The sequence below is a fragment of the Armigeres subalbatus genome, chromosome 2, assembly GCF_024139115.2.
Source record: "Armigeres subalbatus isolate Guangzhou_Male chromosome 2, GZ_Asu_2, whole genome shotgun sequence".
In the NCBI taxonomy this organism is placed as follows: Eukaryota; Metazoa; Arthropoda; class Insecta; order Diptera; family Culicidae; genus Armigeres; species Armigeres subalbatus.
This window is the reverse complement of record NC_085140.1, coordinates 33,370,900-33,394,350: the sequence shown is the minus strand read 5'-3', so window position 1 is coordinate 33,394,350 and position 23,451 is coordinate 33,370,900. Positions and strand designations below refer to the sequence as shown.

The 23,451-nt window shown below is 38.1% G+C and overlaps 1 protein-coding gene across 3 annotated transcripts in view; it reads left to right on the top strand.

Moving 5' to 3' along the window:
- LOC134218433 (uncharacterized) overlaps positions 1-23,451 on the top strand; it is a 914,466-nt gene that overhangs the window by 189,638 nt on the left and 701,377 nt on the right. The window lies entirely within an intron of this gene.

Sequence of the window (23,451 nt, the reverse complement as noted above, 5' to 3'; positions counted from 1 at the left end):
TATTTTGCCTTTCTCGTATTTTTGACTACTTTCCGGTGGTTAGTGTGCTGATTTGCTAGTTGCTCCAAAGCTTGAAATTGACTGTTCCAATGTTAGAATGAGTACCCTTTTAATGCTTCAGACCTTAAGGCTTGCGCATACAGAAGTATTTGAGTAGCATAGTATATGTTGGTCCCCTCCCTATTTCGTAGAATATCTTCCGGAAATTTGGGAGAATCTTCCTCCTTCCAAATCAGGAGAAAATCGGAGGAATTGCCTCTCAACCTTGATTCCTCCAGAAATTCGGGAGATTTTTTCCTGGAAATTCGGGAAAATCTATCTTTTAGTTCGGTGCATTCCCTCCCCAATATTGGAAAAAAAGAAAGATTTATCCCGAATTCGTTGGAAATTAGGATTCGTAAGTAAATTTATGAATATTTTAATATATTTTCTCTCTATTATTGTTTTGATAACTGCTTATGTATACAGACAGGTACTATTCCCATGAACCAATTTGCGACAATATACAGTAGACTGCAGAATTGAGCATTTTAACGCCCCCACTTTGTAAACATCGGAGGTGGCTATATAATGCTCAACCGAGCAATATTGTCGCAAGTTGTTTCTTGGGGGTACTGCCCATGATCGCATATTTGTAACACTCGCATTTCAGTTCATTTTGTAAAAAAAACTGTGAATCGTTCAGAAATCTCAATTTACTGCATCTAATATCACAGTAGTAAGATAGGCTTTTGGGGCCCTCCTTAGCCGTGCGGCAAGACGCGCGGCTACAAAGCAAGACCATGCTGAGGGTGGCTGGGTTCGATTCCCGGTGCCGGTCTAGGCAATTTTCAGATTTGACTTCCCTGGGCATAAAAGTATCATCGTGTTAGCCTCATGATATACGAATGCAAAAATGGTAACTTGGCTTAGAAACCTCGCAGTTAATAACTGTGGAAGTGCTTAATGAACACTAAGCTGCGAGGCGGCTCTGTCCCAGTGTGGGGATGTTATGCCAATAAGAAGAAGAAGAAGATAGGCTTTACTATCTTCCTTATCTACGGTAAGCGGGAAATGATTGAGTTTGTGAGGAGGATTGACAAACAGTTTACAAAATCAACCAAAATGCAAATGTTATAAATATGCGATCATGGGCAGAGTAGTACCTTTCCCTATTCAGAAGCAGTTATCAATACAAATATAGAGAGAAACATATTTAACTATATTCATACATTTACTAACATACCGTCAAAAACGAAACAAAATAGTCCGCGTCTTACAAATGTTCCGACCCCTATATAAAACTCGTTCAGTCACGCACTGATTAACTTACTCACTGGCCGCAAACGGCACACACTCGAATTTCGCGACTATTCCACGTCCTAATATAAACACATCCAATCGCGAACTTCCCATTTCAAAAATATATCATCCCCATTTGGGATAATTTTCCCGGAATATATAGGAATTTTATCTGGGAAAATTTCTACCTCTTCCCTGAATACATAAGAATTGCTCCCGGAATTTCAAAAGGCTTCCCCCTCCCCCTTGATTCAAGAGAATTTTCCCTGGAAATTTTTAAGAATTCCCTTTCCAATTTGTGGATCTCCCCTGAATTGGGAATATTTCATCCTCTTAATTGATAGAGTTTCCCCGAGACATACAGGACTTTTTTTTCGGGAGAATTTCCTTCATAAATTTGTTAGAATTTTTTGCTTCTAATTTTGGAAAATCCCATCCCATCCCATCATGAATTTTGGGGTGACAAAACCGTTTTTTTATTTTCAATTTAATTATTTTTCACAAATATGAATTAGCGTATACCTTGGAATGACAAAATGCGTAAACCGTACCTGTTACTCTCTGTCGAAAATGCTTACAGAATCTTATACAGATACTCCGAAGCCATACATAATGAACAACACACGGTAAAAGTTTTTTAATGACAATCATTGCTGTTTGCAGTAGTATTTACAGACATAAAAAGAACGATAAAAATTTTCAAAAAATCAAGTTTACAAAACCGGGTCGAAGACCTAATAAAATCGAGGGTAGACAAAATCGGGGAGTGACAAAATCGGATCTACACGGTAGTACTATCTCGTCTGAAGTAAAGAAATTCCATTACAAAGCTTTAAAAATGTTCTGATATATTCGGAACAATTTATATCAACGAAAATTAAGGATAATTTCTTTCGGAAATTCGAGACAATACTTCCCTCCTAACTTGTGAGATTTTTTTCCGGAAACTCGGGGAAATTTCGTTGCTAAGAAATTCCACTAGAAACTCAGAAAGCGTTTCAAAAATTACTATTCGTGGTTTTCAGAGGCGCATCCACGTTCCAAGTCGTGGGTAGGACAAATACGAGAAATTATTATTTAGGGAAAAAATTATAGTGTTGAAAAATCGATGCAAATTTTACATGAAATTAACTCTAAATATCAAAAATCTTGACTCCCGGGCAGAATCCTCACAAATGTTGTGAAATTTTCGTTGGTCTTCAGAACAAACATTGTATTTCCAAATATCAGGATTGTTCATTCCACAGTTGCCTGTTGCTCTTTTAATTAAAACGATGATAATCACAGTCGATCACTCTCAATGTCCATTAAAAAATGGCTCGTTGTAACGATTCAGGAGCTATACTCCATGATAAGTGCTTTAAAAACAGCCCCAATTGCGGGGCACACTGGTTCTGATTATTTATTTTATTTTTTTTTATACAGATATGCGAGAAAAGTATGGTCCTCAACGGAAAATGAGCGAGAACGAAGCGTATTATCTTAACTTTCCAGTGGGACTGCCTATCCAATTCTGTTTTTCATGACTTATAATGACTTATAGAGGTTTCTACCTCTCTCGTTGTTTGTTGTCTATTAAAAGTTATTTTTGCAAGCCCTGCGTACTCCACATAACACAGAATCAAGCTTTTTCGATAGAAACGACGCGTACTATAAGTGCACGACGATCCGTCAAGCACTAATTATTTAACTTCATTGTATCGTGATTCAAGACAAACATAACACACACACATTGCTCGCCCGGTGACTGGAGAATACTAAACTAAATTTTGCTTTAGAAGTGTTTCCAAAATTATTGTTGAAAATATTTTCTCAGTCATCATGTAGGGGGAATGACGGCTCTTTGGCAGGTTTTGTTCTATTATTGTCAGGGGGGTTTTTATGACTGATTATGCTCAAATTTGGCCTAAACATTCTTTGCATATCAAAGAATATTGTGGCCATATTTCATAAAATTCGGTAGACAAAAACCCCCTGCCAATAATAGAACAAAACCTGCCAAAGCCGTCTTTTCCCCTACATGAAATTAGGAATTTTTGAATTTTGTTCATTCGAACTTCTGTTCCTTCAATCTTTTGCCTATCCGATCTCTAGTAATTTTAACCTTTTTGTCTCACTGTCCATTCTGGAATCCAATCAGTGGACTATGTTTTAGGATACTATGTTGGAACAATCAGTGGACTATGTTTTAGGATCTTAGAAGCCTCTATGATTACGGTATAGAGTCTGGATACCTTTGGAACCGCATTTGTTAACACAAAGGTTTTGCAAGACGATGCCTTCATACAAATACTACATACCGTAAACTGTCTAACGTTTGATGAAATTTTTAAGACTTGGAAAATCAGACCTACCAGGTGATATGTTCTTACCATAATCATGGGTAGGACAATGCCTTGACTGTCCCACCCAGGAATATTCATGCGTAGGACATGTCCTACTTGTCCTACCCACTCCCGGCGCAACTGGTGGTTTTAGATGGGCCGCATTCCAAGCACGTTCGATATGAAAATTGGATCAAAATGGAGCAACCGAATACAATTTTGCACTTGAGGCTGAATGAACATGGAAAAGCGATATGGAATATAAATCCACTTGAAAAGCTTTAAATCTTTGAAATACGGAAATATAGCGATGATCTAATTCAGTCTATTCTATCTGCGAACATGCTTGTTGACCGCTCAAATAACTTCAAAACTGTGTCAAACTGTGATCATCCTATCATGGGAGCTATGAGATAAAGAATCGGAACCTAACCCAGTAGAAAGAAAGTAGTATCAATTGTCCAGGTATATCGCAATTCGGCCAAACAGGATACTTATTTCACAATATGCTGATGGTCAGAAACCGCGCTTGTCGTCATCTGCACATTGCGCCACTTATCGTCATTCGTCATTGCCTTGCCTTGTCGGTGCGGTAGCAGCGGCCTCATAATACCGCGGCTCCAATTGTTGTCCGTCTTTGTTTGATTCCTGGCTGGCACGTTGGCTACAAACAACCGGACCTATCAACCGCAACCCAGAAACAATGGATTCCGCCGCCACTGCCGCACAGCAGCAGCATCGAGGCCCTCAAGGCAATCGCATTCGACCAGCCGAAGTGCAACTGAGAAGATCAATACCGTCGCGTCATGTCGGAGTACAGGAGATGCAGTTTACCCCGGTTTGAGTCTGTAATCTGTTTTGCATACCGTTCGTCGATAGCAACATCAAAAGTGGCCATTGTTGTCGAACGATATTTTTGTCTTCGGAAGCAAAAATTGCTTCCAGTGCATCCGCGCCGAATTGATTCAAAATGGATGGGAAATGGACGGTGGCTTCAGTGTGGCCGCGGCGGTAATTATTTCCACTCTCGCAATGATATTCCCGCAGTGGTGCGGCGCCGTGTCTTGGCTGTTTCGACATGCGTCTTTTTTTTCCTTCGATAATAAGAGTGTAATTGCTTCAGTGAGTAGGAGATCAACCAGACCGCGCGACAAGCAATGATACATGCGTGTAATTTCCATGCCATTACACGTTAAATTGCTGCCGCCAACGACGACGATGCTGGCTGGAAATCATAAAATTGGATGTTTTCACGACAAAAAACGTTGTCTGCCATTGTGTTACATTGTTGTACCTGGAAGTTTAATTACTATTACTGCGAATGATTATTCGTCTACTGGGGATCTCTTTCTCGGAGAAACGACATGGAACGGAAACGATAGCTTAGGTGGTTCGTTAGCCAATTAGCTTGCATACGGAATTTGAAGACGCTGAAGATGTATGTATGATGAACAAGTGTGACGCCATAGTCTCATTAATTGTCATGGTATGATTGTGTGTCAGTGGTTTGTGGGGTTGCGAACGTGAACCATGTTTTATTGTGCGTTGAAATAATGTCTTACGCATTAAGCTGGCTGGGATTGACACAGTTTCTGTTTCAATTTCAAGGCAATTTGATAAAGATGAAATTGTTACACAAATTGGAATGTTCATCTCGAAAATATAATTATTTAGCACATTGTAAAGTATTCAGAGTATCAAAGCTGACTTGAATGCAGAAGTTGTACTCCGAAGCTATTATTATGATAATAAGAGAAATGGTTCTGGTCAAAATTCTGGCTTTGAAGAGATGCTTCAGTTTCGCGCGTCAATGCAGTTACCATCTATGGTGTTGATTTCAGATGGATTGTGAACTCCTTCTCGCTTCGAATTGTTCCAAAGTTGTTTGGCTTGGAGGTCACATGAAAAGTGCTCTTCAGCGTAACGTTTTTATTTTGCAACAAAGATAACAGTATTTATCTTCTTACGTTGTCGGATGTATTCGGTCCACTGAACATCTCCTCTTCGTCGAATTGGGTTGCGGGAGATAAGCATGTAAGCAAGATTCCTCACTTCAATTGCATTTTTAATCTCGGCTGTTATTAATTGTTGGTTCGGAAGAGACTGGAGGTGGGATGTAAGTTATTCGTATTTAGCTTCGACACATTCAGATCGGAAGAATAATTCCTAGTCCTTGGACAAGAAATTGGCTTGAAGACGAACGGGGTCGATCCTTCGGAGGCTGCGAACTTTCGAACGGATTCAGGTGGCAGTAGGAATTCGTGCATCAGCAATAAATCAAACTTTTTAATCTGGCAAAGTGATGTTTGGCCTCTTTATGTCTGTAAAAATACCTCCAAAAACGGCATTCTTAGCTCTGTGGTCGGCGTATGATAGTAGGAGCGATCGATCGATATATCGGTGTATTTCGACGGTTTCGAGGGTTTTCGAAAGCATGAGAGGAGCTGCTGGGTGATTTGCTGCACACCAACTAACTGAATTATCTTTCGATAACGGCTCTGGCATTCTCATCCTTTTTGACTCCTTGTTGATGGCAAGTCAGCAACTGTTCGCACAGTGAACTCTCCCTAACTCGATGTTCTGTAACTCGATATTTTCCCAGAATCGATGCAATCTAAAGTCCCTTAAATCTAGCATACTGCGTTCCCTCCGTAAGTCGAGTCCCTTACTCTATATTTTCTAAGTCGAAGTAATTTTCCAATGCATTTTCACCTCGCTAACTCTAATTTTTTAGAAACGGTTCACATGCACAATATACACAGTGTAGGGCCATTTAGCCGAATTTGGCCGTTTGGTCGAATGCCGTTTTTCCGAATAGCTTAAAACATATATTATGAGTAGTGGAAAGTAAGTATTGAGAAGTAAGAAGTTGGAGTAAGGAATTTGAAGTGAAAAGTGCGAAGTGAGCAGTGGAAAGAGAGTAATGATAAGCAAAAAGTGGGAAGTGAAAAGTGAGAAGAGGAAAGTGGAAAAAGAGAAGTATGAACTAAGAAGTGAAAAGTTAAAAGTGAGCAATAAGAAATGATAAGTTAGCTTTCTTCTTCTTTATTCACTCTTCCTTCTACTTTCTTTTTATTTCCCTTCACTTTTTCCCATTATGTCTTTTTCTTTCTTCTCTCTGCCTTCGTCTTACTTCCGCTTTTTTCCTTCTTTCTTCTTCTTTCTTCATTAGATAAAAGTGAGAAGTAAAAAATAAGAAGTGTGAAGTGGGAATTGAGAATTGAGAACAGAGAAGTGTGTGGTGAGCAGTGAGAAGAGAAGTGAAAAGTGAGAAGGGAAAACTGAGAAATGAGAAGAGAGAATGTGTTAAATGTAAAGTAAAAGTGAGAAGTGAAAAGTAAATTATGTGAGGTAAAAAGTAAAAAGTGAGAAGTGATAAGTGAGTGAGCAGTAAGGAATGTGAGATGAAAAGTGAGGAGTCACGGGTGAGATATGAGAAGTGAAAAGAGAGAAGTGAAAAATGAGTAGTGATAAATGAGAAATGGGATGTGACTGGTAAGAAGGGGGAAGTGAGAATTGAAAATTGTGAAGTTAATGCCTATTCTTTATAATTTCCATTATTTCTATTTTTGCTTTCTTTGTCCTTCACAATTTCTTCTTCCTTTATATATTTCCTTCTTTCTTTATGGTTATTCCATATTTCTGATATTTTTTTCTTTTCCTTTTCCCTTTCTCTTATTTCCTCTTCTTTCTTTCCTTCTACTTCTCCTTCTCCTTCTATCTTCCATATTCCTTCTTTCTTCTTCCTTCTTCCGTATTCCTTCGTCCCTTTTCCTTCTTCTTTCTTTCTTCTTTTTCCTACTTTTTCCTACTTCTTTCTACTACTTCCTATTTCTTCCTTGTTCCTTCGTATTTTTTTTCTTCCCTCCTTCTTTCTTTCTACTTCTGTCTTCCTACTTCATTCTATCTTTTATCTCACCACTCACTTTCACTTAAGATCATCTCGTTTCTAGAGTTCTAATTCCTTACTTCTTGATTCTGCTGTTCTCACTACTCACTTCGCCACTATAGAATCTTCTTCTTCTGACTTCTGAGGACTTAGAAATGAAAAATGAAAGTGAGAAGTGAAAAGTGAAAAGTAAGAAGTAAAATATGATAAGTTAAAAGTGAAAAGTAAGAAGTGAGAAGTGATAAATGAGAAAAGAGAAGTGAGAAGTGACAAGTGATAAGTGAGTAGTGAGCAGTGTGGAGTGTGTGATATGAAAAGTTAGGAGTGACGGGTGATATGTGGGAAGTAAAAAGTGAGAAGTGGAAAATGAGTAATGAGAACTATGGATCCAGGAGTGAGAAATGGGATGTGACTGGTGAGAATGGGGAAGTGAAAATTAAAAGTTGGGAAGTTAATGCATATTCCTTCCAATTTCTTTCTTTTCTCTTATTGCTCCCTTTGTCTTTCTTCATTCTTCTTCCTTTACCTATTTCCTTATTTTTTCTTGCTTATCCCTCTTTCTTCTACTCTCTCCCTTCTTCCTTTTCCTTTGCCCTTTCTCCCATATTTTTTATTTCTTTCCTCTTCCTTCTCCTTTCTTCTGTTTTTATTCTTCTTTCTCCTTCTATATTCATTATTCCTTCTTTCTTCTAGCTTCTTCCTTATTTCTTCGTCCCTTGTCCTTCTTCTTTCTTCCTACTAGTTCCAACTTCATCCTACTTCTTCCTTCGTATTGTTATCTTACCTCTTACTTCTTCCTTCTTACTTCTACCTTCCTTCTTCTTTCTGTTTTTTATCTGACCACTCACATTCACTTCTGAGGATCTCGTATCTTGGATCCCAATTATCATTCCACACTTCTTGATTCTGCTGTCCTCGCTACTCACTTCACCACTATGGCATCTCACTTCTCACCACTCGCTTCTTACTTCTCATTTCTGACTTCGCGCTACTCACTTCTCATTTCCTACTCCACACATCTCACTACTAAGTACTCCTTTCCATTTTCCAGTACTAACTTCTCACTACCCTGGACTCACTTCGAACATCTCATTCCTCACTTCTCAGCTCTCACTTTTAACTATTCTATTAAAAAATCTCACCACTCCCCTCACCTGATGAGGAAACTATTTTAACTATTCGGGCAAATGGCATTCAGCCAAATTACCTTAAACAATATTTCTAAATGCTATGAAACGTATTTGATATTCTGGGAAACAATATAAATGTATTCCCTTTCTTTTCAATATCGAGTAAGAGAGAGAGTTCAGGAGTAAATGATACAGCAACCGTGGATGCGAGTTTTGCCCCAGATTCGATTAGTTCAATCTTCTTCTCGATACAAAAAGAGCGTATGACATTGCTCGAAATGTTTTGAACTACTTCGTTCGGATTTTGCTAGCTTGCTTTGGATACTATTTTCCAATTAAAGACATTGAAATACTTCCTGATTCATTGTAGATTTTCATTTATTTTGCTTACTTCTAAACCAGCGGTTCTTAACCTGGGGTACATGTACCCCTGGGGGTACCTTCGCTGGCCTTAGGGGGTACCTCGGACAAAAATAAGTAATGGCGGATGAATAACAATTCCAATTAAAACTCATTGATGAAGTTTTGATAATTGTATATTTTTTATTTATGTTGTACATAATATGCAATGCGATCAATAAATCCCAATTGAATCCAGCCTTCCACAACCAGCACAATGTATGAAGGGCTGCTGAACAAAAGATCAAACGAACAAAACGTCAAATAAACAAAATGTTTTTTTTTCTCACTAAAGCTCGTTTGCTTCGTTGCAAGTGGATTAGAAGCATCCTTCTACGCTTCTTAGAAGCCTTCTTCCAAGCTTGAAGGCCTCCTTTCAAAAGGCTCGGAAGCCTCCTTTCAAGATCTTTTCAAGGGGCTAAAACGCCTCTTTCCAAAAGGCTTGGAGGCTCCTTTCAAGAGGCTCGGAAGCCTCATTGCAAGAGATTCAAAAGTCCCTTTCAAAAGGCTGAAAAGCCTCCTTTCAAGAGGCTTGTAATCCTTCTCTCAAGAGGTTCGGAAGCCTCCTTTCAAGAAGCTCAAAAGCCTCCTTTTCTAATGGCTCAAAAGCCTCCTAGCTAGAGGCTCGGAAGCCTCCTTTCAATATCCTTTCAAGAGGCTCGGAAGCCTCCTTTCAAGTGGCTCGGAAGCCTTTTTTCAGGATCCTTTGAAGAGGCTCGGAAGCCTCTTTTCAAGAGGCTCAGAAACCTCTTTTCAAGAGGCTCAAAAACATCCGTCCAAGAAGCTCAAAAGCCTCCTTTCAATAGGCCCCGAAGCCTATTTCTGAAAGGCTTGGAAGGCTCCTTTCAAGAAGCCCAAAAGCTTCCTTTTCTAGAGGATCAAAAGCATCCAAAAAGGCTCGGAAGCCTTCTTTCAAGAGGTTCGGAAGCCTCCTTTTAGAGGCTCAGAAGCATCCGTTGAAAAGGCTCAGAAGCCTCCTTCCAAGAGGCTCAGAACCCGACTAGAAGGTCATATCAAAATTATATCATCCTATGTTATTATGTTATACTAAATTTTTATAACAAAATGTGTTAGAAACATGGTGCAGGATGTTGTTAAAATATCTAAATTTCTATCAAAAACTGCACGACTGGAAACAAAAAACTATCAAATTTTGTTACAATTTGATCATAAAAATAACATATTTTATTAGAAATTTATAACAGAATCAGATACAAAATATATTGATTCTGTGCAGTTGGAATTTTTACATGTCGTGATAGGGCTACAGATTGCGATCAACAATCATAATTTTTTGTTTTTGTCTGAACAAGAATATTTTTCGAGAACATGAAATTACCAACATTACAAATAAGGCAACCGTCTCAAATTATATCAGCGTTGTGATATCTATGGCTGGGAGACTTTGCTATATCTATTTTAATTGCCTACTGTTGGGCAATTCGGTGTTAAACATTTTTTAAATCATATTATGATATAATCCTGTTACAACATTTGAAAGATAATGGCTACTGAGAACTAAATTGTATCAAAATAAGTTATAAATATCACAATATGTTAAAATTGTGTTAAATTTTTGTTATGCTCTTCTAGTCGGGAAGCCTCCTTTCAAGAAGCTCAAAAGCCTCCTTTAAAAATACTTTGAAGCCTTTTTCCTTCCGAGAGGCTTGGAAGCCTCTTTTCAAGAGGCTCGGAAGTCTCCTTTCGAGTGGATAGGTTGACTCCTTTCAAGAGGCTCAAAAGCCCGCTTTCAAAAAGGCTTGGAAGTCTACTTTCAAGAGGTTCGGAAGCCTCCTTTCAAGAGGCTCGGAAGCCTCGCTTCAAAAAGATCGGAATTCTTCCTTCAGAAGCGACCTCTCAAGATGCAAAGGAAGCCTTTCAAGTGGCTCGCGAACCGCCTTCAAGAGGCTTCGAAGCCTATCTACAAGAGACTAAGAAGTCTTTAATCAAGAGGCGCCGAAACCTACCTTAAAGGGATTCAAAAGCTGAAAGGACGTTCCCTTCAAAGGGCTTGGAATTATTTTTTCAAGAGGATTGGAAGCCTTCTTTCGAGCGGCGGTACCTCAATTAATGCAAAAGTTCGAAGGGGTACATCTCAAGAAAAAGGTTGAGAACCGCTGTTTTAAACAGATAACACTGAATCAACAATTTGACGCCGTAATATGTACACTGTTTGAGGCCACCTCTCTCCGCGGTTGTTTTATTTCAATAAAAATTTCCCTGAATTACGTTTTACCCTGATTTACGCTTAAATGATTCTCTTCCTAACAAATTTGCTTTCAACTTGCATGCAATATAGACAATCGTCAAAAATAGTATACTTTTTTATCTTTATTAAGGTGTTTTTTAAATCTACAGACTAAGTTCAACACCGAAAAATAGTATACGTGCCGTATATGTTCATGATTTTTAGCGTAAATTTTAATGGATTTTTCTATCTGTACATCATCTCCTTAAAAGAGGCATAAAGACATAGTTTTGTCTGCTTAGTTCTTGTCTAGTGTTTTTTTTTCGTTGAACATATTCGAAAAATTTTGATTACAAAAATTGGAATTTCACCCGTATTTATCCGGAATTAACTTCTAGGTCGCGTGAATTTGGCGCGAATCGTATTTCATGCCGCTCGGAAATCGCGCGGATTCCATTTTAGGTGGCGCACAAAATATTTCTAAATCCCCGTGACAACCCTGCCATTTACTTTGACATTAAAATAGACTTTCATGAAGGTACCTTTGCCCTTTTTATAAAATTTATTAAATAAATAGGCGTCTCGAAAAAAAAAAGAACTAGAAAAAAAAAGTAGGTACACTAAGTGATATGAAACTATTTTTAAATGGAATTGTTTCAGAAAACTGTCAAGGGATAAAATATGGTCAATTCTGCGACGTAACGATACGAATATTTCTGGTACTCTCTCAAGATAAATTAAATTACTATAACCGTCATTTGTATTCTTCGCGTAGCTCTAAACAGCTTTCGACCCTCTCAAATTTGATATTATACTTCTCGGCATGATCCACTCCAAAAAGCAAGCCTGTTTTCGATGTAATTAAAATTTCATCTCCACCGCAAAGCATTCCTTCTGCGGTCAAAGTAATTCACGCCGAGAAAGATCACTAAGCCCATCCTCGTTACCGCCCCCGTGTCGTTGCGCTTTCCCCATCCAGACGCAACTTCCCAACCAGAACAAAACTAGCAATGAGCTGTGAAAGACTCCACCGCCGCGCGCCGTAAGAATTTCCCTCGATCCAAAACCACAGACGGGCCCCATTCAATGCTGCTAAGCACCGACCGACCGGCCGGAGCACAGTAGCGGCCCAATCACAGCTGCTGCCATCATCATTGTTGTGATAATCACGAGCCAGCAGTAGCCGAAGACGTATACGGGGCCGGCCGGCCGGTTCGGTCGTTGTCTTCCAGTTCCGAACCTCAAAACATCGAAGCGCGGTCAGAGCAGAAGGCAGCAGGGCCATGCTGCTCAATCTAACAATTAACATAACTGTTAACGAACGGGGTCTGCTCTGGGCCGTTCTCAGCATTGCCGAGGCCGGGGCCGAAGAAAGCTTTTGTATAGATTATGCTAATTGTCGCGTCGTAGAACTAGTTTTTATTGGCCCGTTCTGTCTTTGTTATTATGGGCTGCTTTCATGTGAAGAGATGACTCGTCTAGGTGGATCGGCAGAAGAACCCATTCCCCCAGTGGATGTTTGTATAAATTGATTTTATTGAACTTTTGTAAGAGATTAGATTTTAATTTTGGAGAGCCAATTAAATTTTATTACTACTCATTATTTAAAAAAAAAATTGTTTTATCACTTTTTCTATCCATAGGTTGAGGCTTCGAATGTATTGTCCAGAATCAAATAAAGCAGCAGACACGCTTGATTATTGTTGAGAGGTATAATAATTGATTTCTTAAATTACGGTAACTTGTTTATTAATGGTTTTTGCCCTTTTAAAGGCATCTGTGTGTTTTTCGAAATTAGCCATGGTCACCAGATTCTGTAGATATTTTTGATTTCCTGAAAGTATGTTTGAAATCTTTCAACTTTGAATAAATATATTTAATTGTTCATCAACCTTTGCTGATTGGATTCATATGCCAAGATCCAGCGTTGAACCACAATGAGATTTTTTAGTTTTTAGGTTAGATTAATTTGGGTTTTTTTTCTATCCAGGTTTCCACACTCTTGTGTTGATGGGACCACTGGTCCTCTGGATTTTGTGTGAATCTCCTGTCCGTTGTCTAATCCGACCCAAATTTTTCCATGTCTCGTTCATATTATTTCCAAGAGAAAGATCCATTTTGTTCATAACCAATCAACTTTGAAATTGCTGTCTATAAATGATTGGAAGCTCAGTTTTAGACACACTAATGAAATGGTGTTCGTTAAATAAATGGTGGACTATATTTATTGATGTTTCACCTTATTAAAAACTTGAATCTTGAAAATAACCACACTTAAAATAAGTCGCAGATTTCTGGGAAATTTCACCGAAATCTCAACAGCAGAACTGTTCGGTGAATAATTTTACAGATTTTCGGTAATTTTGACAGTTGAACAAAGGAAAAATCGCAGAAAATTTGGTGAAATAATTACCGAACAGTTCTGCTGTTGAGATTTCGGTGAATTGAAGCAAAATTCACCGAAATCTGTGAAATGATTTAAGTGTGACCATCCTAGTGGGGTTATAAAAATCCAACCTGTCCCTGTCGCGGAATACGAGTGATGCAATAAATTAAAATTGAAATATTTTGATTATGAAATTTTCACCTGTACGATGACAAGATATAATATTTTGAATACAATGTTGACCCGATTTTGTACATCCGGTTTCATAGCGTTCTAGACTCAATTTTATCACGTTTTTGACCTGACTAGTTTTTCTTTATACTCGTAAATAATACCGCAAACAACAATGATTTAACAATGAAATAACTTTCAACGTCTCTAATTTATTATGAATTTTTTCTAAGTTGATGCCAAGGCTTTTGTTTCAACTTTAAATAACGGATACCGGTAACACGTGTTAGCTTCCCAAGGCATGATTGATTCAAATTTTTGAAATTAATTAAAAATTGAAAATATTTTTTTCCGATTTTTTTTATTCATATGTTTATTTGGTAGGCACTCTGTGTTCTTAACCGCTACTGTGCCGTTATCTACTGTGGTACTCTGCAGTACAGAATTCACACAGAATCTATTTTAAGATATCCATTATTCGTTATTGTTGTCGTTGCCAGTTCATCTTGTCGTGAGTCCATTGTGTCCGTTTGTCCATGTCATCATGTACCCAATGATCGTTGCAATGTTCGGTTGCCATTTAATCCGGGTAACGTTGGAGGAATGCCTCCGAGAAGAACAAGTTGGCAGTCGTTATCAGGCAGCCGGGACGGTAAGGTGAGTACCCGAAAACGCCACCGTATGGGCTGCGGATCCGGCGACTGACGAGGCTAAAACTTCATGGTCTGAGATTGCCAAATAATTCAACGGAATAATTTTTTGCCGAGGCCGTGAAACTCTTTATGAATCACATGAAAAAGAGAATGAAAACTTTCTAAAAATCCCCAAAGGTCAGGGTTTGCAAAATAGATAGTCGCTTGATCGTTCTGCGTGCTATAGGAAACACGATTGGATGCGCACCAAACTTGCTTATCAATTTACTAATTTGCACAATGCAGAACAAAATGTTACGATGATCGCACGATCGTTCTGCATGCTTAAAGAAACCCGATCAGACGCGTACTCCAAAACATATAATTTTACTTACATGAACTATAAATAGTAGTAGTGAATAGTGAGACGTCTCACTACTCACTTAACGCTTCTCACTTTTCACAGTGAGAAGTGAGAAATGAGGAATGGGAATTGTGACGTCTCTCTTCTCACTCCTAATTTCTCACTTCTCAAATGACCTTTTCGGTCAAATGTTCTATTCGGTCTAATGACCTATTCGGCCAAATGACCTTTTCTGACAAATGGCCTATTTGGCCAAATGACCCTTTCGGCCAAATGACCCTTTCTGCCACATGACCTTTCCTGCCAAATGACCCTTTCGGTCAAATGACGCTTTCGGCCAAATGACCCTTTCGGCCTATTGACCCTCTCGGCCAAATGGCCCTTTCGGCCAAACGACTTTTTTGGCCTAATGGTCTGTTCGGCCAAATGACTTTCGGGCTAATGGTCTGTTCGGGCAAATGGTATATTCGGCCAAACAACTTTCTGTCTAGTGGCATTCGGCCAAATGGTATTTAGCCGAACGGTATTCGGCCAAATGGTTTTTAGCCGAACGGTATTCGGCCAAACGGCCCTTCCCCCACTAATTCTAGTTCTGCTAAATAAAACCACGATCCCCTCACGGTGATGGTGTCTTTCCGGTGCATTACAAAATCGATAACAAACTCATAAAAATGATCTCATATAGTACTAGTAGGTACATTTGGTTATAGTTTGGGAGGGGGAAACAGAGTCGAAAAATGAATATGTCAAGCAAAGGCAAAATCTAGCTGCCAGAGCGAGCCGATTTAAAAACTCTCAAATTTTCAAGACAATTTAACAACAATAACACGCAAAACAAAATTTCTAGGATTTTTTTTCAAATAGGGGTTACTATATTTAGTTGTTAGGTTTGATATTAGATGAGGAAAAGATCTAATATCCTTTGACAGCTGATACAATAGCCTAATAGGGACACGGCAGGTATTCCCGTCCATAGTAATAGGGGCTAAAACCAATGAAAGCAACGCACAATGGGGAAAATGCGACCCAAAAAGGTACCTATTTATTGCGGCTACATGATGCAGCAGAGAAATACCCTTCCTTAAGGGAAAATCCACGAAAAATCGAATAGTGCTATTTTCGTTCGCCGGAAATTATGGAAACTGGCCGTTTTGCCCCATTTACCCCTAAAAACATATTTTTTCTATGGCAGCTATACTTAAATACCGATTGCGACTAATTACTCCTATGTTTTCTAATGTGAATTTTGTAGAGAATACGTATGGTATATATTTCGGCCCTGGATCGTGACTGGAAGGGGCTGTTTTGCCCCATTTCCCTCTAAAAAATGCATTTTTTCTACGACAGCTACTCTTTAGAACCAATTGCGGCTTTCTACTACTATGTTTTCTGATGCTATTTTAGTAGATATTAAGTATGTTATGTATTCCGACCTCAAATCATGACTGGAAGTGGCTGTTTTGCCCATTTTCCTCTACAGAATGCATTTTCTATGACAGCAACCATTTAAAACCGATTGCGACTATTTATTTCTATGTTTCCTGATGGTAATTTAGTAGAGAATACGTATGGTATATATGCAAGCTTTAGATCATGACTGGATTTCACTGTTTTGCCCCATTCTCCTCTATAAAATTTATATTATTATATTTAAAATCAATTGTAGCTAACTATTTATATATTTTCTGATTCTAACTAAGTAGAAAATATGTATGGCATATATTTCTGGCTGCGAGAAAGTGACTATTTAGTCCCATATTCCCTCAAGAAAAATAAAGTTTTACATTCTTAAGAATTTATATTTTTAAGAAAATACCTACATATTGTGCATATTTCGTTCCAGATGTCCTATAGTCCTAACTTTCTAGTACCAATGAACTAAACATAGCAACCCATATTGTTGATCAATTGTTATTTACTACTGCGAATCAGCAAGAAATAACAGAAGAAGTTTTCCTGGGGTACATGGGGCAAAACGGCCCTTTTAGTTGCGATTTAGATTCGGAGTGTATGGCATTCTCAACAAAATTAGCATCAGAAAACATAAGAGTAGTGGGCCGCAATCGATATTTAAGTATAGCTACCATAGAAAAAATATGTTTATCAGGGGTAAATGGGGCAAAACAGCCACTTGCAGTCATGTTTTGGGTCCAGAACACATACCATACTTATTCTCTACAAAAAGAGCATCAGGAAACATAGGGGTAATTAGCCGCAATCGGTTTTAAAAAGTAGCTGTCATAAAAAAAATTAATTTTTCACAGATAGAATGGGGTAAAACAGACCCTTTCAGTCACGATCCAGGGCCGGAATAAATACCATAAGTATTATCAACTAAATTAACATTAGAAAACATAGGAGTTAAATAATAAAATTTTAAATAAAAGCTGTCATAGTAAAATGATTTTATAGAGGAGAATGGGGCAAAACAGCGAAATCCAGTCATGATCTTAGGCATGCATATATACCATACGTATTCTCTAGTAAATTACCATCAGGAAACATAGATATTAATAGTTGCAATCGGTTTTAAGTGGTTGCTGTCATAGAAAAATGCATTTTATAGAGGAAAATGGGGCAAAACAGCCACTTTCAGTTTCGGAACGTATAACATATGTATTCTCTACAAATTTAGCATAAGAAAACAAAAACAAAAATTAGTAGCAAATGGTTTTAAAGAGTAGCTGTCACAGAATAAATGCATTTTTAGAGGAAAATGGGGGAAAACAGTTACTTCCAGTCGTAATCTAGGGCCGGAATATATACCATACTTATTTTCCACACAAATATCATAAGAAAAAATAAAATTGGTTAGTCGTAATCGATTTTAAAACATAGCTATCATAGAAAATATGCATTTTTGAAGGAAAGTGGGGCAAAACAGCCACTTCCAGTCATGATTCAGGGACGGAATATATACCATACTTATTCTCTACTAAATTAGCATCAGAAAACATAGGAGTAGTAAACCGCAATTTGTTTTAAATAGTAGCTGTTATAAAAAAATTGCATTTTTCAGAGGAAATGGGTCAAAACAGCCCCTTCCAGTTACGGTACAGGGCCGGAATATCTACCAGACGTATTCTCTACAAAATTCACATTAGAAAACTTACGAGTAGTTAGCCGCAATCGGTTTTTAAGTATAGCTGCCAAAGAAAAAATATGTTTTTTAGGGGTAAATGGGGCAAAACAGCCAGTTCCCATAATTTCCGGCGAACGAAAATAGCACCATTCGATTTGTCGTGAATTTTCCCTTAAGGAAGGGTGCTTTTCTGCCGCAGCAAGTAGCCGCAATAAATAGGTACCTTTTTGGGTCGCTTTCTCCCCACTGTGCAACGGATGGAAAGGTACGGATGAGTTTGGCACAAAGTATCTCTTTCATTGGTTTTCGAGACTATGACGAAAAGACGAAAATGCCTGATATATTAAAGAAGACTGATGCACCGGTGTGTTTCATATGCCATCTTCTGTAGGATAAGATTGCTTTAAGGATATTTTAATAGATTGAAGGCAAACAGGCGATTCCATATTGTTTGATATTTATAAAATAGTATAATGTTCAAGATTGTTACTGAACTCTATCCGAATAATATTATGGCTGTTGGTTGGTATGAGTAGTAGTTAAAACAGTATAATGTGATTTGTTTATTTGTGTGCTAGACCTACTGAATTATCGTATTTAATAACAGTTTCGAGTGTGTCGAGAAATCTACTCTAAGTGGTTATTTTGTTCTGAATTCCTCCCCCAATAAAAATAATGATTAACAATAAGGGAGATATTTCCAGCCTGGAGACGGCGAGTTTCAATCTTGGTCCGGCCCAGAATGATACAGGTATAATGGGCCATCCATAAAGTACGTCACGCCTCTAGAGGGATGGAATTTCAAGAAGCGTGACGATCCATAAATTTTTTAAGAGAATTCATATAAAAAGCGTGACGATGGGAGACGGGGAGGTTAAGAATTACCATTTCTCGAGTATCGTAGGGGAGGAGGTTCAGTTGTGAGCACACCTTTGAATTTTGTCCATAACTTTGGTTCTAGTTGGTATTCTGTCTACATTTTTATACCAATTGAAAGCTAGACGTACAACCTTACTGCTAGAGAAAAATTTGGTTTGTTTTCATCGATTTGAAACACTTTATTGCCAATTTCGCAAATTTGGAATTTTTAAACATTTTAGTTTTGTGATTCGGTTGGGGAAAGTGGTGGCCAAAAATCAAGCAGTTGTTCGATGTATCATATTCAGTGGCGTGCTCTGGAAAACGCGAGTGAATTTTGTTTTGGATTCCGAGATGTTTCCCGGGTAGAAGCTATGAACAGAATAACAAAACATGATATGGACTTGATTGATATAAGAGATAAAAGAACAGGCCACAATATCAAAAATTTGCACCGAAATATCATTTAAATATCAAGATATGTTATGGATAAGAACAAACTAATGGCACTTGATATTGATCACTTATTACAAATAACATATCTTGATATCCTCATTATATTTCAGTGCAAAATATTGATATTGTCGCCTGATCTTTTATCTCTTATATCAATCATGTCCATATCTCATTTTGCTATCTTATCAACATTTGATATTATTGAGCTATTTTCGTCTACTCGGGTTGTCCTTCATATGTCAAATTCTTACATACTTAATTATTATTTTTGTTAAAGTTGGGAAAAACGGACCGAAAAAAGTTGACTCTGTAAAGGTGCCAATTTACATTAATTGTACTTAAATTTGATTTAGTTCCAAAAGAAAGTTAATAACAATAATTTATTATGACAATTTATCAATAAAAAATTATGTTTAAATTTGTAGTAGGGGAACTGCTCCTTAATTTCGTCTCATGACTCCGATGATCATCCCATCAAAAACAAAGCAATGATAAGGTATTTGATCTAGAAGGACTAAAATTTGTGCATTATTTCTTTGTTTCGCGATCAGTGCACTATGGTCCAGGATACAGATTTACGCGGAAAGATGAATTTTACGCCAAAACTATATTTTTTAGAAAAAACTGTTAATCTACAAAATTGTTCGAAATACTAAGGCCATCATTATGGTTCTACCAAAAAATAGGGTGGCCCATCATATAAAAAAAATTAGAAAATATTTTTTTTATTTCTCAGAATATTGACATGTTATGTTCTACAAAGTTGTAGCGCAGCTAATTCCAATCAATTCTGTTAAAAATTTTTTTTCTGTAGCTCTTAAGTTGGCTGATTTAGAGCAATTTTACCTAATTGGATTAGGGTGTACCTCAAAAAAACAGTATTTTTGACCTGTCATAAGACGAGTTTAAACAATCCCATTGAATTCCACCACTTAATTGTATCCTGACAGATACGTATTTCGACCTCAACAGTAAGGCCGTCTTCAGTGTCTTGTACTTGACTCGACTTACTCTAACTAACTTAGTCGAGTCAAGTACAAGACACTGAAGACGGCCTTACTGTTGAGGTCGAAATACGTATCTGTCAGGATACAATTAAGTGGTGGAATTCAATGGGATTGTTTAAACTCGTCTTATGACAGGTGAAAACATTCCACTAAAAAGCTCAAAATAATTTTCTTATCAGTATTTTTGATCTAATTTTTTTGTTTCAGATTTCTCGAAAAATTCGTCTTCAAGTGGCTTTTAGAGTTAAAAAAATGCAACTTTTGATGGGTAAATATGCTCAATATCTTTTTCCGATCAAAAGTTATAATCGTTTTTCTGTCAAAATTAATTTTTTTTATGAGTTGATATCTCCGGTTAGGGCAGACCAAAAAAATATGTTTACACGGCATTTGAAAGATAAATTAATATTCTTTATTATGTCAAAAAATTGGGGATATGTTATTTTTTTATCTCAAGTTTTACCAATTTTACTAAAATCATGTTTTATTAAATAAATTAATATAACTCGACAACGGAAAAAGATACAGACGATATTCTTATAGCAAAACACGCGTTTTGAAAAGCCCCAAAAGTCTTCAGAATACTAAAAAAAATATCATTCAAGTTTATTGTTCAAGAGTACGTAGCTCATTACTGGGTTGAATACTAGTTACACCTTCCGGATGCAATGAAAATGCATATATATGATTAATCTTATGCTAATCTTGCCTAAATACTAAAAAAAATCCAGAAAAACCAAAAAAAAAATAGTATTGGCCACAACATTGTATGGAGCCGCCCCATAGTGCATTTGTAGCAAGGTTGCAAGGACCGTATGCACGCATTGTATATGTTGCATGACTGTGACGTCGTCTGAAGATTCACTTATCATAAGACGAGTTTGTACAATCCCATTGAATTCCACCACTTAATTGTATCTTGACAGATACGTATTTCGACCTCAACAGTAAGGCCGTCTTCAGTGTCTGGTACTTGACTCGACTGAGTACGAGACACTGAAGACGGCCTTACTGTTGAGGTCGAAATACGTATCTGTCAAGATACAATTAAGTGGTGTAATTTAATGGGATTGTACATACTCGTCTTATGACAAGTTAAGACATTCCACTAAAAAGCTCAAAATAATTTTCTTAACAGTCTGAAGATTGTTGCCCTGGACATGTTTTTGAGCTTGGCTAGAAAAACTTGCAAAAAGAGAATAAATAGTTCTCCAAACCTCACAAAGCGCAAAAAAAAATACACAAATTTACGTCCAAAAGTTCTAATTATTCACAAAACATATCGAACATTTTTCAACTCTGTAAAGGAGGATATTCTATTCGGAATGAGTGCATAAATAAATTTTAATTACTCGTGCAACATTTATGAGCAAAGTATTGCAGGACAATCAAAAAGCTATTTGAAGTGGTTGAGCAGAGCCCCTTCTTCTTCGTTGGCATTACATCCCTCACTGGGACAGAGCCGCCTCGCAGCTTAGTGTTCATTAAGCACTTCCACAGTTATTAACTGCGAGGTTTCTAAGCCAAGTTACCATTTCTGCATTCGTACATCATGAGGCTAACACGATGATACTTTTATGCCCAGGGAAGTCGAGACAATTTCCAATCCGAAAATTGCCTAGACCGGCACCGGGAATCGAACCCAGCCACCCTCAGCATGGTCTTGCTTTGTAGCCGCGCATCTTACCGCACGGCTAAGCAGAGCCCCTACTAAAAGCAAGTTGGACATGACTGGCTCTTGCCAGACCGAACGTTCGATCGGAAAAACATCTGATAGATATTCGTTGACAATCAAGCGTAATCAGAAGCATCTGCATATAAAGCTGAGTAGGGTTATAAAGCGATTGAACTAGCTCCTGGTTTGATGCAGGAATGAATCATCGCATCTTTTTGCCAACGATACGATTCACAAACTACTCTATGAATTGTTGAACGAGAGCTTCGTTGAGGATTAGATGAATATTTCCGGTGCGCGTATTCAGTAACCGTCAAAGTATTCGGAAGTCCCGCGTATGGAAACAAAAGTTACACGTGAATGTCGACAAGAATCCATCAGTAATCGAAGGTATTCCATAAAGTGATCAAAGCTTCTCATAAGAGGAAGTGTTCAGATGGATTGACCCAAAAACGATCAGAAGTGTCCAAAGAGTATCCGGAAATGACTAAAAGAGTAACCAAAGTAGCCCAGCAAGTTAGAATAAGTTGCCATATATTCAAAAAATCAATCCATCAGTGATCAAAAGAACAACCAGCGAAGTGCAGCGCTGATGACACTTTTTCCGTATGTAGCTCAAAACAGCTGTCGCAGTACGGCCAACGTGAGCTGATGACTATTGTCGAGACAGTCAGTGAGCCTTTTCATGTTCGGTTTATGGTCGATTCGCTGTTATCGTTGCAGAGCTTTGACCTCATCTGGCAATTGCACATAGTAGTAAATGAGGTAAATTCCTGGCCATAATTATTTGGTGCTTTCATTGATGTTATTTAGACTTGTATGAAGTTTAACTAATGCTACAATTTACAATGTTATGGAAACTCATATGTGAATATGTACGTTATGTGGAAGATATTGATTTGAAAAATGTATTGGAGGTAACCACTTTCCCTTCGATGGGACTCGAACCCATGACCCTACAGTACGCTAGACTGGTGCTTTAACCAACTAAGCTACGAAGGACCTCCGTCGGCCTTCGCAACCTAGCGGCTACTGAACGAGCTCGAGATTCCCAAATTGGACGCATAGTCAAATCACTCGCAATCCATTTCTCAAGCCAATACTTCCACATGTGTATTGTACACGTCCACATTAGAGGAGCGTGAGTATTTAGAATGTCTGGCGGCTATACACATTCTTCATCAGCAACGGTACTGATCAAGTGAGGTTGTGTAAGCATTTGCCAGTCGGTCGTCAAGCTCAGACCCGACCGCATTGCGTAGGCAAGAGCACGCAACTCAGGTTCAGTTCAATCAAAGTTAATTGCCTATTTCCGGGGATTAAACCACCCGACTTGGACGTTAATTTACAATGTTATGGAAACTCATATGTGAATATGTACGTTATGTGGAAGATATTGATTTGAAAAATGTATTGGAGGTAACCACTTTCCCTTCGATGGGACTCGAACCCATGACCCTACAGTACGCTAGACTGGTGCTTTAACCAACTAAGCTACGAAGGACCTCCGTCGGCCTTCGCAACCTAGCGGCTACTGAACGAGCTCGAGATTCCCAACTTGCCTACGCAATGCGGTCGGGTCTGAGCTTGACGACCGACTGGCAAATGC